General features: G+C 41.9%; 1 pseudogene; it reads left to right on the top strand.

Moving 5' to 3' along the window:
* The first annotated feature begins 1,027 nt into the window (after positions 1-1,027).
* Positions 1,028-16,754, top strand: LOC146616616 (lactase/phlorizin hydrolase-like; annotated as a pseudogene).
* Positions 16,755-17,625: the final 871 nt, after the last annotated feature.

Raw genomic sequence — 17,625 nt, 5'->3', positions numbered from 1 at the left:
TACTAGTTACTACTATGTTGAGTTGGTTAGGCATCACCTTCCCTTGGCCTGGAAGATATCCGGACTTCCAGGCGATACTTGGTATAGATGTTGCTTTTTACTGTGCCGGCCACTTGGTTATGGCGTTCCATATATGCCCGGACTCTTGCACCCTGCTGTTATGTGCTGGATCATCTCAGGCTCATCTTTACACAGCCTGCCCCTGGGGTCTTGCCTGGTGTGGTAGTCACCAGCCTCTATGGATCTTGTGCTTAGGTCTTTGTTTCTGTGCTGCCATCATTAGTGCCTCTGTGCTGTCTTTTAGTCGAGAGGACGGTCCTTCCATGATAGTTCCTCTTCTTGCTCCTCATCCATCTTAGATTTCTGCTGACTGAGGTATTCACTAAGTGGGGATAAATTCCCCACTTAGTGAATACCTCAGGATATGAATTCTACATGATTACTATTAATAAAAAGTAAATAAATACATGTTAAAACTAAACTTGTATCAAATAAATCTTTTTGATACCTTGTTGCACATAAAAAGGCTTCACAGACAATAGCAATAATAAGAGTGGTAATAATTATAACAACACAAACCTTTCAACATCTCTGCAACACTTCGACAGTAAAATGTTAACTATGTTAAACATAAAAACAAACCAACAGAAGTCAAAAGTAAATAAAAGAGTTAAAAGACTAAAATTAAGCACCTAGGATAGGAGTAGTAAAATTAATGACTAAGATATGATTCTACAGCAATAAAAAGTATATCAGAGCTCAAGAACAGAAGATGGGGAAGGTGTTATCTCTAGAGTCCAGAGTCTATCTGCCTATCTCTCAAAGCTACAATAAAACACTTGTGATAACTAGATGAGGTGCCAATAACAATAATTGTGTAACAATGTAAAAAAAAGGAAAGATATTGCTGTTAAATAGCTCGGCTACATTCAAAAAATATCAGTTGTTCTGTTTTTGAGCCACAATGAAGAAGTTGTTGTGGGTCTTTTGTCTGTACATTTTTTGTCTCCGTAGTTGTCAGAGCAGTGAGGTAAATGGAAGAGAGGACTTCATGTTTCTTGCAGGGCCTCTGACAAAGCAGGTGGTCAGAAGCTCAGACAGAAGCATAAATGATGCCTTTGACTGCAGTCATCCCGTTCCTCCTGGCTCTAAGCAGTACTTTGAGTACCTGCAGAGCAGAGGGGTGACCCACTTCAAAGTACTGCTGTCATGGGCTCAACTTCTTCCTACAGGCCACCCCAGCCAGCCCCAGCAGGCTGTGGTTAGATGTTACCAGACCCTGCTGAAACAGCTGCTGGAAGCAGGTCTTCAGCCTCTGGTCATCCTTCATGGATGGACAGTTCCAGAGTCTCTGCAATCAAGGTATGGAGGCTGGGAGAGCCAGGAGCTGGCACAGATGTTTCAGCAGTATGCAGAGTTTGCCTTCCAAGAGTTTGCACCACTTGCACACTCATGGTTGACACTGGATGGTGTTTGGCATGACGGGCAGCCTGCACATGCTCCCAGTTTTCTGCAGAACTTCCTTCAACTAAACAAGAACATTTACCAGATGTACCATCAGCGCTTTCCTGACAAAGGTGAGTCAAATTAACAGGAAAAATGACGATTAATGACAAAAGTGTCGTGACTAAATTTATGCTTTCAGAATTCTTCTCTAGTAAATACTTTTTTGTATTTCTCTGAGGATTGAGTTCACTTAAGGTTTTGTTTATAGACAAGTGTCTTGAGAAATCACTTGTAAAAATAAATCATATTTTATAACCAACTAAGTTAATAAAATCCTTCAGCACATGTTCAGCAGTTCCAAACAGTAAAAGTGCCTTTCATGCTTGTATATTTGCAGGCAGACGTCTGTCACTTGGACTGAAAACTAAAGATGTGGCTTCTCTCTCCGACATTAAAGCTTCAACAAGTGTAAGTTTTTTCTTTTCTTTTATATATACATATCTTTTAAACACTAATATATGTATAGTCAGAATTTCACCTCCTTGCGTGATTTTTATTTAGGATCCTAATAATATTTTCGGTTGTTGATATTATTTTGATAATCGGCAATGAAATATTTTATATTTACAATAAGCTCCAGTTATTTACTCACCAAATATATGAGAAACAAAATTCTTCCACGGCCTCAGAATTGACAAATATCCCCTTTAATGATTTTCTTGCATTTAAAGCTTGTTTTTAAATCTCTCCAAAATATTACAAACCTCAAATTCAGCTTTTTAAGGAATTTGCTTATCTGCTTAGGATGAATATTCCAGTGAACGTCCCCACAGATGTTCGCTTACATGATGTTTACCACTCATTGATAACTTAAAGTCTGTAAATGAATCAGTCCACATTAAAAGGTTTGCATGTATCACACAGGCGATTTTTACTGTGGCCAAACAATGAAATCTTACATTTGTCTCATGACAAAACTTTATTTCCATTCCAAGTAACGTGCATAAATTGCACGTTAACTGGCTGTTTTTGCGGGGGGTTGCGTCTTGTAGAGGATTGTTCCCTTGTTATAAAATTATTTCAAGCCATTTAAATAATTATTTGATCCAATTTTTTAATATTTTATTCTTTTTATTTTGGTTTTGTTGAAGGCATTCAACAACTCTTTACTCCACACACTCTAGTGACAAGAACAGCAGCACTAACGTACCTGAGGTTAATCATTCCCAAAGGAAATTTTAATCATTTTCTCATAATCTGGAACTACTGACTGTTGTTATATGGATTTTATATGGATTGGTCATATAATTATATATTTTTTGTTTGTTTGTTTGTTTTTTTGTTTGTTTAGAATAAGATTGATTTGGTTTTTTATGTCATGTTGAGTGCTGTGTGGTAGGCAGGATATAGGACCCAATTTCAGGACTCATATTTCAGATTGAACTTAAAGCGGCAGCGTTTATATCAGGGAGACCTTCCATAAAAAGTAAACGTCACAAAAAACAAACCAAAACCTCAAACTAGAAAACTAGAAATAAACTGGACACACTTGAATCTAAAAACTAAGAAACCAAGAAAACCACACAGCACGGTGACAGTACAACGCAACACTGACAGAGAAACACGGGGCTTAAATACACTGAAGGATAACGAAGGAATGAGACACAGGAGGAGAGCACAGCTGTGTCTTGTCAGCAAACATGGCGCGACCAAGGGGAAGCAAAAGTAGAAACACTGACAAGAGACAAGGGACTGTCAAAGTAAAACAGGAAACATGAGACAGTTCACAAAGACGCAGACTAAACACTATGACGTGGAAACACAACAGACCTAACAGAGGCAAGACCAAGACTACAAATACAGACTAAGTCAAGAGTATAATAATACTGGGCTAGGAAATATAAAATACACAGAGAACCTAACAAATAAACAAGACTCAAGAGAGAATCCAAACAAGGAGTTAAACAGGGAATACAGGACTCAAAACAGCATATAAGACTATCAGTGAATCAGAACATAAACCATACTACAAAATATTACCAAAACACAAGAAACTCAAAATGCTGGGTCATACTGACCCTGAACCATGACATTCAATTTATTTAAATGATGCCAATGAAAACAAAGAATAAGTCACTTTAATTACCTTAAGATTTCTAAAAAATGATGACGCAACGGTTCAAAAAAGTCCCATCTCAGAATGATGTGACAACCTGATGTTGTGTATCTCCTGCTTGGAACAGATGGACTTCTTGTCAGTGCACATTGACTACAACTGTGCCATCTCTTCAGAGTTTGAAAATGAACTGAGGAACTTACAGGTACAATAAGCATTATAAGATGTTTTTTTATACGTTGCATTTAACATTTTGCTGATACAGCAAAGCTGCATATGTTTCATTTTATGTTGTAGATTTTGAGCGGGAACTTGCCTATCCTGATTTACGAGATGAGCGCTCATGATTGTTCTCCCAATGATTACCAGCTTCTTGGAGATTTCCTAAATGGTAAATGTCATGACAGCTTTTTGACTTTCCAAATTTAAGATATTAATAATCATTTCCCATAACAGAAACGAGAACAATACCTAATTTTATGAATGTGCAGCTGTATATGTAATACTACTTTCCGGTAGCTGTTGTAGTAGAGATTCGTGTTGTGAAATACGTACTCATGGTGCCTAATACACCAGTTAAATGTTTCTGTGACTATAATACCACTTATTATTGTGTACAGTGTACATCCTTTTCAAAAAACAGCTATCTGAAGATATTACGGGATGGCAGAATAAAGAAAAACCAAAGGCCACAAAATCTGGGCAAATCCTCTGGTGTTATTAACCAAACAGAATACATTAAGATAAAGTTCTAAATCTTGGGAGTGTTATCATGTCATGAAATCTTCTTGTTATGGGCCAGTGATGTTATATAAGGCACCCATAGACTTAGCACACACTTATGATGTTTTTCAGTAATAGTGAATACATATTGTTACAATAACATATATCAGAACTATATCAGAACTGAACTTAAAACAATTCATATTTCTTGAACACAACACAGTCTTGATGGACAATGGCCTGAATATTATGGGATGTGACATGAAGGACATGTTAGGCAAACTGGACACGGAAGATGCTCTTGTCAAGTAAGAGTTCATTTTCTGATTTATATGTACTGGAATTCTGTTATCTTTTTTTTTCTTATTTGATTAAAGATTTGCTTATATTTTTCATGTCTCTCTCTTTCCAAAAGTCATGGCATTTCACACCACACCAGGATGACAGGGTTAAGAAACAGTTATCAGACTGTGTGGGATAAATTTAAGTCCCAGACTACAGCAGAACGAGATCTTTTCCTTCAGGAATCATTCCCCTCTGGCTTCCAGTGGGCCACCTCCAGCGTATCCTTTAAGACTGAAGGTGGCTGGTCAGAAGGTGGGAAAGGAGAGACTATTTGGGACCGGTTTGGTCATGAGGGCTTGGCCTTTGCAAATCAGACAGCTGACCTAGCTTGCGACAGTTACCGTAAGGTAGATTATGATGTCTACCTTCTGCGAGGTCTTCAGGTCGACACCTACCAGTTTTCCATCTCTTGGGCCCGTATTTTCCCCACAGGGTACCGACAGAGCCAATCAGAAAAAGGAGCTCAATACTATGACCAGCTGATAAATGCTCTCGTTGCATCTGGCATACAACCCATTGTCACTCTGTACCACTGGGATCTGCCTCAAGCACTCCAGAATTATGGTGGATGGACCAATGCCTCCATTGTAGAGGCCTTCAAAGACTATGCAGATTTCTGCTTCTCCAGGTTTGGAGACAGAGTCAAGATCTGGAACACATTCAATAGTCCCTGGGTAGTGAGCCATGTCGGGTATGGTACTGGTGTGCATGCCCCAGGAGTAAAGGACTATGTGGAATCTTCCTATCAGGTGACAGTGATGTTATTAGAATACTACAATTAATCAGTTTATTACAAGTGTAATTATTGCACTAATGTACTTAACATTTGATTTTGCATTATCAGGTCACTCACAATATTCTCAAGTCCCATGCCGAGGCCTGGCATGTCTATAATGACAATTACAGGAAAACACAAGGAGGAAAAGTGGGCATTGCCTTGAACTCTGACTGGGCTGAGCCCAGTGACCCTGCTAAACCTGAAGACGTAGCAGCTGCAGACCGTTACCTGCAGTTTATGCTGGGCTGGTTTGCACATCCCATATTTGTAGACGGAGATTATCCTGCAATACTCAAAGATCAGGTGGAACAGAAGAAAACAGCATGCCCTGACTCTGTACCAGCAAAGCTCCCAGTTTTCACTCCCACAGAGAGCAAGAGGATACTTGGTACTGCTGACTTTTTTGGTTTAAATCACTATACTTCTCGGCTGGTCAGCAACAGTGATGGTGGGTGCACCCCTGGTCCTGACGGTGTGGGTGACTTCCATGCAACTGTGGACCCCACATGGAGTTCCACAGCTTCTGACTGGATCTATCCTGTTCCTTGGGGACTTAGAAGGCTCCTGAACTACATTGCAACAGAATACCTGAATGTTAACAAATTGCCTGTATACATAACAGGAAATGGGATGCCAACAGATTACAGTGTTGACAGTCTCACTGACACCAGCAGAATGGACTACATGAGAAGTTACATCAATGAGGCCCTGAAAGGTTAGTGTTGGAGATTTCCCCAATTTGAAGGCACATTTTTTTTAGAGAGAGAGTTAAAATAATTCAAATATTAATTTTGTTTTTGTTTGTTCATTTTGTAGCAACACTCACAGATGGAGTGGATGTGCAGCGATTCACGGTGCAGTCACTCATGGATGGATTTGAGGCAAACCAAGGCTACAGTCAAAGATTTGGTCTTCACTATGTCAACTTTGAAGTGGGATCCAGACCAAGGACCCCAAAGCAATCTGCATATTTGTACGCTGAGATTATCGAGCAAAACGGTTTCAGTTCACAAAAAAGTAAGAAGTTTAAAGCTGCAGAAAGGCCATTAACTCGACGTTTAGCTGCTTTACCACCCTCAGAAGTTCCATCTCAGGCAAAGGTAGTTTGGGAGAAATCCTCTTCACAGTCAAACTTTGATAGACAAATGTACCATTATGGCACTTTTCCTGAAGGCTTCAGTTGGGGAATTTCTTCGTCGGCCTACCAAATTGAAGGTGGCTGGAATGCTGATGGCAAAGGTCCTAGTATATGGGATACATTCACTCAGACAACTAACACTATTCCTGATAATGCAAACGGCAATGTAGCCTGTGACAGTTACAACAGACTTAATGAAGATCTCTACATGCTGCGGGCTCTGAGGGTGAAGTCATACAGATTCTCTTTGTCCTGGTCCAGGATCTTTCCTGATGGCACACGTAAGTCCCTCAACCAGAAAGGTGTTGACTACTACAACAGACTCATTGATGGTCTTATAGCGTACAATATCGAACCCATGGTAACACTGTACCACTGGGACCTTCCTGAAGCTTTGCAAAAGGTCAATGGCTGGGAAAGTGCAGAGATGATAGACATTTTTAATGACTATTGCGACTTCTGCTTTGCTACTTTTGGTGACAGAGTGAAATTCTGGATAACCATTAACCAGCCTCAGACAATTGCATGGTCTGGATATGGACTTGGAAATATGCCACCAAATGTTGTGGACCCAGGATATAGACCATACATAGTTGCACACAACCTCATTAAAGCCCATGCCAAGGCCTACCATACATATGATGACAAATATCGTCAGTTGCAGGGTGGTCTAATCTCCATAGCCCTCAACGCTGATTGGTTTGAACCTGCTGATGTCAACGTAGTCCGTGAAGTGGTGACTGCTGACCGGGCGATGCAGTTCCAACTGGGATGGTTTGCACATCCTATTTTTAAGAATGGTGACTATCCTGATGCACTGAAGTGGCAAGTTGGGAACAAAAGTGAAATCCAAAGTCTTCCACAGTCAAGACTTCCTTCCTTTACTGAAGAAGAAAAGAACTTCATCAAGGGAACTGCTGACGTATTCTGTGTAAATCATTACACTACAAGGGTAGTGAGCTACTTTACAGCTGCACTTCAGCCTCACTCCTATGAATGGGACCGAGACATGAGAGAATCCGAGGAACCCAGTTCACCAACTACAGCCATTCCTAACCAAAAAGCTGTGGCCTGGGGCTTGAGGAGACTCCTCAACTGGATCAAGGAGGAGTATGGTGATCCAGAGATTTATATTACTGAGAATGGAGCAGCAGTAGAATGGGATGACTTTGAAAGAGTAATGTTCTACAAGACCTATATCGATGAGGCTCTCAAAGGTGCAGTGATATAAAAATATTTCAGAAGATATTTAACATTTTCCACCACTGCCATGACTGGTTGTTCATTTATTTTGTATGTATGTGTTTGCATTTGTGGTTACATTACAGCCAATAACCTTGATGGTGTGCGGTTGCGAGGATACACAGCAACAGCTTTTATGGATTCTTTTGAGTGGCTGCACGGGTACAAATTTCTATTTGGGCTGCACCACGTGGACTTCACAAACCCAGACCGTCCAAGAACACCAAAGTACTCAGCTCATTACTATTACAACATCATAAAGAATAATGGTTTCCCCTTGCCAGATGATGAGAAGATGCTTTATGGTCACTTCCGAGAGGATTTCATGTGGAGTTCTGCTTCAGCATCATACCAAGTAACTTATACTTTTACTGCAATTTTACTTTTACTCAATACTGTCTTGCTTGCCTTGTTTTCATCTCTTTAAATTTTTGTTTTGCATTTATTGTGTCCAGATTGAAGGAGGATGGAGGGCAGATGGAAAAGGTCTAAGCATCTGGGACAAGTTCGCTCACAGTCCTTCCAAAATGTTAAATGATGACAATGGGGACATAGCCTGTGACAGTTACAATAAAATAGAAGAGGATGTTGCGATATTAAAGCAGCTGAAAGTCAGCCATTATCGTTTCTCCTTATCCTGGTCAAGAGTCCTTCCTGATGGCACCATTAATAACATTAACGAGGCTGGAATCAAGTACTACCAAAGACTTTTGGACGCACTGCATGCTGCAAATATCCAGCCACAGGTATGAATAATTGTATTAATTTCCCTGTGTGCCAGAAAAGATACATGTAAATGTATTAGATTTAGTAAGACAGTCATTTTCCTTTCCTTTCTTTTCCTTTTCCCTTCAGGTTACTCTGTACCACTGGGACCTGCCACAAGCTATAGAGGATTATGGAGGCTTTTTGAATGAGAACTTTATTAAGCTTTTCAGGGACTATGCTGACCTCATGTTTGACCGTCTTGGTGACAAGGTGAAAATTTGGATCACCTTTAATGAACCAATCATGACAGCCAACCATGGATATGGCTTTGGAAGCTTTGCCCCAGGTATGGTTTAAGTCAGGAATCTCTGACGCCAGGTCTCAAGGGCCGGTGTCCTGCAGGTTTTAGATATCACTCTGGAACACACCGGAAACAAATGATTAGTTCGTTACCAGGCCTCTGGAGAACTTCAAGACATGTTGAGGAAGTCATTTAGCCATTTAAATCACCTGGGTTAGATCAAGGACACATCGAAAACCTGCAGGACACGGGCTCTTGAGGCCTGGAGTTCGACACCCCTGGTTTAAGTAATGCTTTGCATCTAATACTACACTGGTATTAACCAAGTTCTATAAGTGCTACAGAGTAATATAGTGTTAAAGAAAAAATGTTAAATTGTTGTCCAGGTAAATTTCTGACTGTTTTGAAACAAGCTGTAATCTTTATAGCAGTTCTTCAAATTTCTAAACCGTAGTGAAAAAAAGCAAACAAACATGACACATTTGCTGCCTATATGCTCTGGTTTTTTTTTCTCACCAGGAATCAGTTCAGGACCAGACACTCTGCCCTACATTGTTGGTCACAACCTGATTAAAGCTCATGCCGAGGCCTGGCATCTCTACAATGACAAGTACAGGGCCAAACAGAACGGCATAATCTCCATCACTGTCAACTCTGACTGGTCTGAACCCAGAAATCCTTATAGGCAGGAGGACTATGACGCTGCAAGACGTGTGGTGGAGGTATGCCATTTCTTCTCAGATGTGACAAAAGAAAAATTGACAGCAGTTAGTTTCAAATGACTATTATGTTTCTCTCTGTGCAGTTCTACCTTGGCTGGTTTGCCCATCCCATATTTAATGGTGACTACAGTGAAATTATGAAGACAAGAATAAGAGACCGAAGTCTAGCTGCTGGTCTACCACAGTCTCGGTATTACAAAGGCTATTATTAAATCACAAAAAGCTAATTCTGTTCACAAAACATTTCTCCTACTGAAAACACTACTTCCATATGAACAGAATCAACTTTTTGGGATTTCCTTATCTGGATGATTGAGCATCCATCAAAACGCTGTTATTAAATATTTAAAATTTTGTATTCGATTTTCTAAACAACTTTATAGTAGAATAATTTAACTTTAAGTCTACTAAAATTAGTAAGTCTGGTTTTACTTCAATTTCTCCAGGTTGCCTGAGTTCACTCCAGAGGAGATTAAGAGAATTAAGGGCACTCATGACTTCTTTGGACTAAACCATTACACATCTGTGCTGGCATTCCCTGTGGACCACGGAGATGCTCAAAGCATTGAGGCAGATAAGTAAGAAGTTAACATTTGAAAAATAAATGTCTGCTGGGACTACTTCTTCTGAACAGCTTCATTTTTTTATTCTGTACTTCTCTTAACTTTGTCCCCTGCAGGGGTGCCATGGGAGTTTCTGATCGTACCTGGCTGGATACAGGCTCCTCCTGGCTGAAGATCGCACCATTTGGTATCCGCAGATTGCTGAACTTCATTAAGAATGAATATGGAAATCCACCAATTGTAATCACTGAGAATGGAGTTTCAGAGCGGGGGACTGTTGATCTAAATGATGTTCACAGGATTTACTACTATGACCAATACATCAACGAGGTGTTGAAAGGTATCAAAGCTTCCCCTTATATGAAATCTAAAGCCACAAGTGTCCTGGAGAGGAAAATAATGTTTTGTGTGTAATATGGATGCTTAAAAATTGTTCTGCTCATTCTCTAAAAGAAAGAAGAATTTTAAGAATATGAAGGTACTTATTTTCTTTTCACAGCTTACTTGCTTGATGGTGTGGATGTGCGTGGTTACACAGCATGGTCACTTATGGACAACCTAGAGTGGACTGCTGGCTTCTCAGAGAGATTTGGTCTGTTCTACGTTAATCGCACAGACCCTAATCTTCCTCGAGTGCCTAAGAGCTCTGTTAACTTCTACACCAAAATGATTAAGTGCAACGGATTCCCCGACCCTGAATCAGGACATGAGTGCCTGAACCCATAGTCTGAAGGTAAAGTGATAAAAGATTTGCTCAGATTCCTACTTTGAATGATAGACCTTTAAATTAAATGTTCAAATAAATATCTTTTCAGCAGGTTAGTTAGTACTCTCTCATGAACCCTCTATTTCCTAAGCCATGCAACAGTTAAAATAAAGGTTGGATTTAAAGTTACTATCTGCAAATGTTCACAAACAATATGACAGTATTGTTTTCACTGTCTCTCTGCACCAACAGCTGCACCACCAGTCAACATTAACAGCGTGAAATTCCTTGGTCTGGATCCCTCCACCAATGATGCTGAGACTGGACTTTACACCACATGATTGTTGCAGTAGTAGGGATGATTTGTGTTTCTGTTTTCTTCCTTAAGATGAAAAAAAAAGGTCCAAGAATAGTGAACATGGGGCAGTATCGAATGTAGTGAAAACTGTAACTGCCAATAAGATGATGTGCAGTGTAGGCCCCTGTAAACAGTATTTGATTGCAGGCCCTTAAAAATTGAACAATACTTGAACTCCTAGGCTCATCAGACATAGTATGTGTAAGATGTCTTATAACTAAAATTGTAAGTTTGTCATGATTTAGTCAGTTATTAAATCCTTGTCCATCATGTATCATTTGCTTGACCACTGCTGCAACATGAACACTTGAGAATCCAACAAGATTATTTAAAGTGTCATTTCATCCTGTATTTAAAAAATAAAAGTGATTTTTGTAATAAAAAACAATTTTCCAGTTATAGTATAGGATGCATAATAAGCCTCATATTTGAATAATGTTTTTGTATATGTTTATCAAAAAATCAAATTTATCAAATAAAACACTGTAAACAATAATCCAGTGAATAATGTCATGATTGTTGTTAAATGTAAGTACCTTCTTCCTCTTCAGATTTTTTGTCTTCACTTTTTTGTACAGTGATAAGCAATTTTTAATACTGTTACCTTGAAGTGATTAAAATTAGAATGTAAATCTAAACAATATATCCATCATCCATCATGTCCTGTGCTGCTGTGTGCCATGTGCAGCATTTAAGCTAAATAATGATCAGTGTTGTAGGTTGATTCATTTGTTAATAAAAGTCTAAAACTGTGTTTAAACATTTGTTATTTAGCTATAAATCCAGTGGCCTCTTAAACCTTTGCAGTTTTTTACTTCAGTGCATTTGACTTCAGCGGTCTTCAAAGTAGAGCAGTGTTTCACAAACAAGGAGCAGAATAACGCACTTTAAATTGTTCTTGTTAAAGAGACCTGATGAGAGTAAGTGTCAGGGTACTGTATCTCCTTAGTTGGTGACTCCTCACAAACTGGCCTGGCCTGTGGCCTGTATTTGTATAGCTGAAGTCTGCCAGCCTCGACCTCCATCATTCTAAAGACTTCCTCATCGACCAGTAAACCGTCACTATCAGTGTGATGAGCCTGGCCACATGAGTGCCCAACACCAACCGTGAAGACCAGAGCCACTCAGCCACAGGGAAACAACAGTGGAGTTGTCGAGTCAGGTGGCCACCACTCCAGCTGCCTGCCCCCCTCCAAGAACAATGCACCCTAGTTAGCCAACTCTGTCACGTCAAAGGGCTCTATCTGCACAGCTGTATTGATGACCAGCCTTGCAATCTCTGGTAAACACAGACCTGCTGGAGGGCCTGTGTTGACACATTGAAGCCAGTCATAACCCTAGGCACAGAGAATTTGTCTCTCAAGTGTGGCTAGAGGAAGAAAAAGGACAGACAAGCCAGTCACCAGGCAGCTGCCACCACTGCTCACGTCAGCCCCAACATCCGGGTCTGATAACCCTCCTTCGACTGAAATAACCCAAGCTGTCCATGACATATGGCAACACAGCAATGCAGGTCTCACCACTGACCAGCATCACTGGTTAAGGTGCCTCCTAGACGCGTGCGCTGCCAGTGACAAAGACTGCAGACAGACAGGACTGGTCCATCACAGCTTTGACACCAGCTCTGCTCAGCCCCTCCGCCTCTCCACCAACTGCCCTTCACAAAACGGCTGCACCGACCAGGTTTCCCTAACCTTGCTCTCTTCAAACACCCAGAAGGTCAGGTGGCCTGCTGTTTGGAAGTACTAAGAGCACCACCTAAGAGCGGACAAATGTGAGGCCATAGATCTTCCGTATTGATCTTACACATAAGCTTCATTTGACTAGAATTGAATTTATGGATGTTATGATGGAATGATGGATTTCAGTTGCAGGTATTCAAGAAATTTATTGTTGCTGATTCAATATGTTGATACAAGTTCTTCAAATGAAATAAACCTTCCATCTTGTATAACATGTTCTAGATTTTTTAGCCCTTTCTCACACCACAATGAAATCTTTTATTTTTTTCAGACAAATATCAGGTTTGTGTTGGTTGGGCATCCTTAAAAGAAGTTTTCATAGACTTCAGACAGCACAGACAGGTCCACTCCCTGTCATGAACTGAAGGTTCACTCAAGGAATGGACCTAAATGCAGACACCAAAACACATAAAATAACTCTTTACAAGAAAGTTTATTTTGATAACAGAAAATGTTTAACAGTTTGAGATTTAGGTTAGTAATTGCCATGGGGAATAGTCCCAGAAAACTGGGTTACTAAAATGGTCATGGTGAGAGACAGAGGAACGGGAGGCAGGAGGTGAGAGATGTTTGCTGGTGAGTGATTTTCCTTAATTTGCAGGTCCAGGTTTGCAAGCTCTGAGAAGGGGAGGTCTGTGGGAATTTCCAGAGAGTCCGAGGTCTAATGGAAGGCCGGAGGGCAGGCAAACAGGCAAGCAGGCAGGGAGAAGAAACAGATATTGAGGTGAGTATGAACCGTGCAAGCAAACACCTCGCCGTGGAGAGCTTAGCGAACAGGCGAGGGGAAGCAGGTTGCACAGGTTTATGAAGTGCAGGTGAGGTGCTGGAGGTCCTACATAAAAAGGGGAGGACAAGTTGCCACAGGTGGAAAACCTCCCAGGCACTCCCACGAACCATGAAACTCCACTCTCATTATAAATGGAGAACGGGTGGAATCAGAAACCGACTGCTTGTTAACAAGAGCTGCTGAGGAGCATGCAGAAAAGACACCTAGGCCCTTACTCAATTCTCAAGTACGCGATTTGTACAATTGGAACACCAGCGTACTTGATGATGTCACAGGTCCGGAACTTTTACTGCCATCCCCTCTTAATTTAACTGTGATTAATATGTTATGAAATACACTGAAATAAACCAAATATTAACATTTAGAAGTGATCTAAGTGACTTATATATCATGTTTAACCTGAGTAGTGAAAGACCACAGGGGGTTGAAAACGATGTGCCGGGAGTCCGCTGGTCTCGTTGGCTCTAGCGATCCTCGACCTCGCGGTCTGCTATGGAGCTGGTGGGTAACAGACGTCTCTGAAAACGTCAGAGCACATTTGGAAATATATGATATCTTGATAAATCGAGCAGATATTTGAAGCTTACACAGCTACATTCTCGCTTGAAAATAACATAAAAGTTTATTTTGTGACCCAGAAAGAGTAATATTTAAAGGTTTTTAACGGCGCTCCTCCGCCATTGCCACGTTTGGGTTTTGGACAAAATGCAGTCTGTGATATTTAGCTGTACTAAGTACACACAAGTCACCACCGATGCATGCTTGATAAAACCGGCGGAGCGAGTACACGTCTGGGAATTTTTCGCGTTCTCAGCTTGATGCGTACTTTGAATTGGAACAGTACTTGGTCTCCGACTGATGACGTATCACGAGTACACGAGAATGCAAGTACGTACAAGTACGCATATTGAGACAGGCCCCTACTGTGTGTTAATGCCTACATCCTGTTGAGATGAGGTGGGTCACCCTGGAGACCAGATGTAGGCATCTTCACAGGTGTGAGCAAAGAAATGGTGTATGTTTGTTCCTGGATGTGTGGATTACACACAAACGAGAAATGCCTGAAAAACAGGTATTTCTCTATAATTATTTTAGTCAGAGGTCATTGGCCTAAAAGCCGGCCTTTAAAGTTGCTGGTTTGACCCAGTGACCCATTCTTGAAAATTCTGTAAGTAAAACTGTCAGCTGTGTAGTCAGGACCCCAACACAGGACTCTCGATATAGAACACAGTGTTTACAGTAAACACTGTGGACTCTGTAAACATTTTACAGTGTTTACAGTGAAGTGATAACAAGATACAGATAAATCCCTGTGTGTGCTCCTGGTGAGTGTCTATTCCTGATTCCCGTGTGGTATCTTCTCCCAGTGTTCGTGGTCCGTGTTTCCACTCTCTTGGTGGCTATATACAATGTGCTCGCTTCATCTTCTCGTTTCCGCAACTCTCCTGGAAACCACAGAGTAACTTCCATACTGGCGGTAAACTCTCAAACATACAGTTAACTGCGAAACTGAAGAATTTTATCACAACGATCCAGCGTTGACTGGAGCACAACAGCCACTCTGTTGAGTAGCTCCCAAGATGAGGCTGATCAGCAGCAGGTGTGTGTGATTATGCCTCAGGTGTCACGGTGGGAAGAACCACCCTTCAGGCCTGGATCCCAGGAAAACCAGGTCAATAGATTGAGCAAGCGGCCCCTCCCTGGGGCCAGCTCCCCCGCTGACCCCAGTAGGCACCCCCACACTCTGGAACCCACCAGGGCAAGGGGGCCCAGGCCCATCCGGACCGGGGCCCGCAGCAGCAGCACCGCCCAGCCCCACAGAGTCCAGGGCAGCCCACCCCAGAGAAAACTGCACCCACCCCATCATCCAATCATCTCCCAAACTACACAAGACAATAGACACCCAGGTTGAGTTCATTCTCTACCTCTCCTATATCTCTCCCCCACCTGCAGAGTGAGCTCCTGTAGAGAGGAGACCACCTGCAAAGATATAACAGCCTCCCCACCAGTTAGAGAGCCCCCTAGTTGGGCCGATGCACCGGAGGTCCCCTGCACTGGGGCTGAGCCCCCCTGCACCCACCCGCCCACAGCCCCGGCGACACAACAACCAGGACCCAAGCCCCCAAGGCCCAGCCAGCACCCCAGACCGGGGGCGGCGCACCCCCAGACCCCCAAGCCTCCACGCCCGTCCTGGACCCACCCAGGGGCAGCCAGGCTACCAGGCCAGTAACCAACGTCCGCCAGCACAGACCCTCCCCCATCTCCGCTGTACGCAGCCACAAGGAAAACACCATCTAAGAGCCACCAGAGCCCCTAACCAGGTCATGGCCACATCCCCCGGGTTAGGCCCTCCAGAGAAAACGTCCCTAGGGACTCTCCAGACGCCCTAAGGCCGTCCCTACCCCCATATCAACCACAATAGCGAAGGCAGGACCAGACCATGACCCCCCACCCCCACTAGGTGATGAAGCCGATCAAAGGAGCCCAAGGGATTGATCAAATGTGATGGCAGAGGCTGTATCAAGACTAATGTGATCTATTAGATGGTTTTTATATTGGTTAGAATTAAGATTATTTTTATTTTTCCAGTTAATGAGGACCATTTTCTTGGCAATGCATAGGGCCGTAAAAACAATGTGGGCTGTGTTTATTTCTGCAGTGACCTCATCCAAGTTGCCCAGCGAGCATACTAAAGGGGAGGCTGGAATGTTACATTTCAGACACTTTGATAAGTCTTCACATATCTCGCGCCAAAACTTCTGAACTGGTGGACAGAACCGAAGAGCGTGGATGTAATTGTCCGGTGTATTTGCTAGACAGTGTGAGCAGTAGCAATTCTAATACAAGTGTTTCCACCTGCTGCTGGCTGAACTCCAGGGATTCTTTTAGAGATTTAAATTTCCGGTGTAAGATCTCCACCAGGGACAGCCTCGCATCAAAACTGGACAATCGCTTATCGATTGACTCCAGGATGTCTACGGTGTCTTTGCCGGCAGGCGATGTTGTGCCGGGGGAGTCTGCCGGGCAACATCTTTTAGATGACGGCGTCTCAACTTTGGCCGGGGAAGACGCCCTCTAGGCCTTCTTCATTACTAAATCTTGGAAGCACCGGTCGATGTAATCTTGGAGAGCGTCTAAACTCTCCTCGTTGTCTTCCAGGGTGTTAGAGATGATAGGACAGATGTTGTTAGTTATATGACAATCGGTTAGTTTATTTGGCAATACTGAAGCTTAAAGAAACTTTGTTAAATTCTACGCTACCATTTGCTTTTTTCCCACCAAAATCTCCGGCTTCTGACGTCACCTACAACATGGGTCGCTTACCTTTTTCCGTCACTTCCGTCACTTACCTCCTTCTTCCTCTCATTCCGGTAAGTTCTAAATATGTTCATATCGCTCTTTATAGCCTATTAGTTTTATTTTCGATGCACTCTGAGGCCATAGCAAATTAGAACAAGCATTCTACCGAGTGATTTTGCAGAACTACGTTCTATTTATAGAGTTGCTAATTATTTGGCATTATTGCAGACAAACAATAATGCCAAATATTGGTATTATTGTTTGTTTCATCCATTTCACATCTATGAAATGGATGAAACACATCATGACTGGGTTCCAGCGCTACACAAGAGACCTGCTTCAAACATACCACCATGCCAATCAGATTACTTCTTCCATGTGAGGGTGAAGAGGTGACCCTTCTGGATAAGATGGTGAAGGTTTGCTGCGTTTGGTGAACAGTGTGGTAGTAAAACCGGGGAAAAATGAAACTTGCTCCTGTTAAATATTCTTAAGCCTTGTGCCTTTTTTCAAAAGATACAGTAATTAAAGTAATGTTAGTAGTGAGTGATATCATGTAAACACTGTCATGACTTTGTGTAAACGTTTAGTCATTTGTAAACTATAAATGACATGGATTCTACATTGTAACTGATGTGATGTTCTGTAAA

Source organism: Diplotaxodon limnothrissa, linkage group LG16 (assembly GCF_057381915.1).
Source record: "Diplotaxodon limnothrissa isolate DT_005_m linkage group LG16, D_limnothrissa_male_GT1.1, whole genome shotgun sequence".
Classification (NCBI taxonomy): Eukaryota; Metazoa; Chordata; class Actinopteri; order Cichliformes; family Cichlidae; genus Diplotaxodon; species Diplotaxodon limnothrissa.
This window is presented reverse-complemented; position numbering and strand designations above follow the sequence as displayed.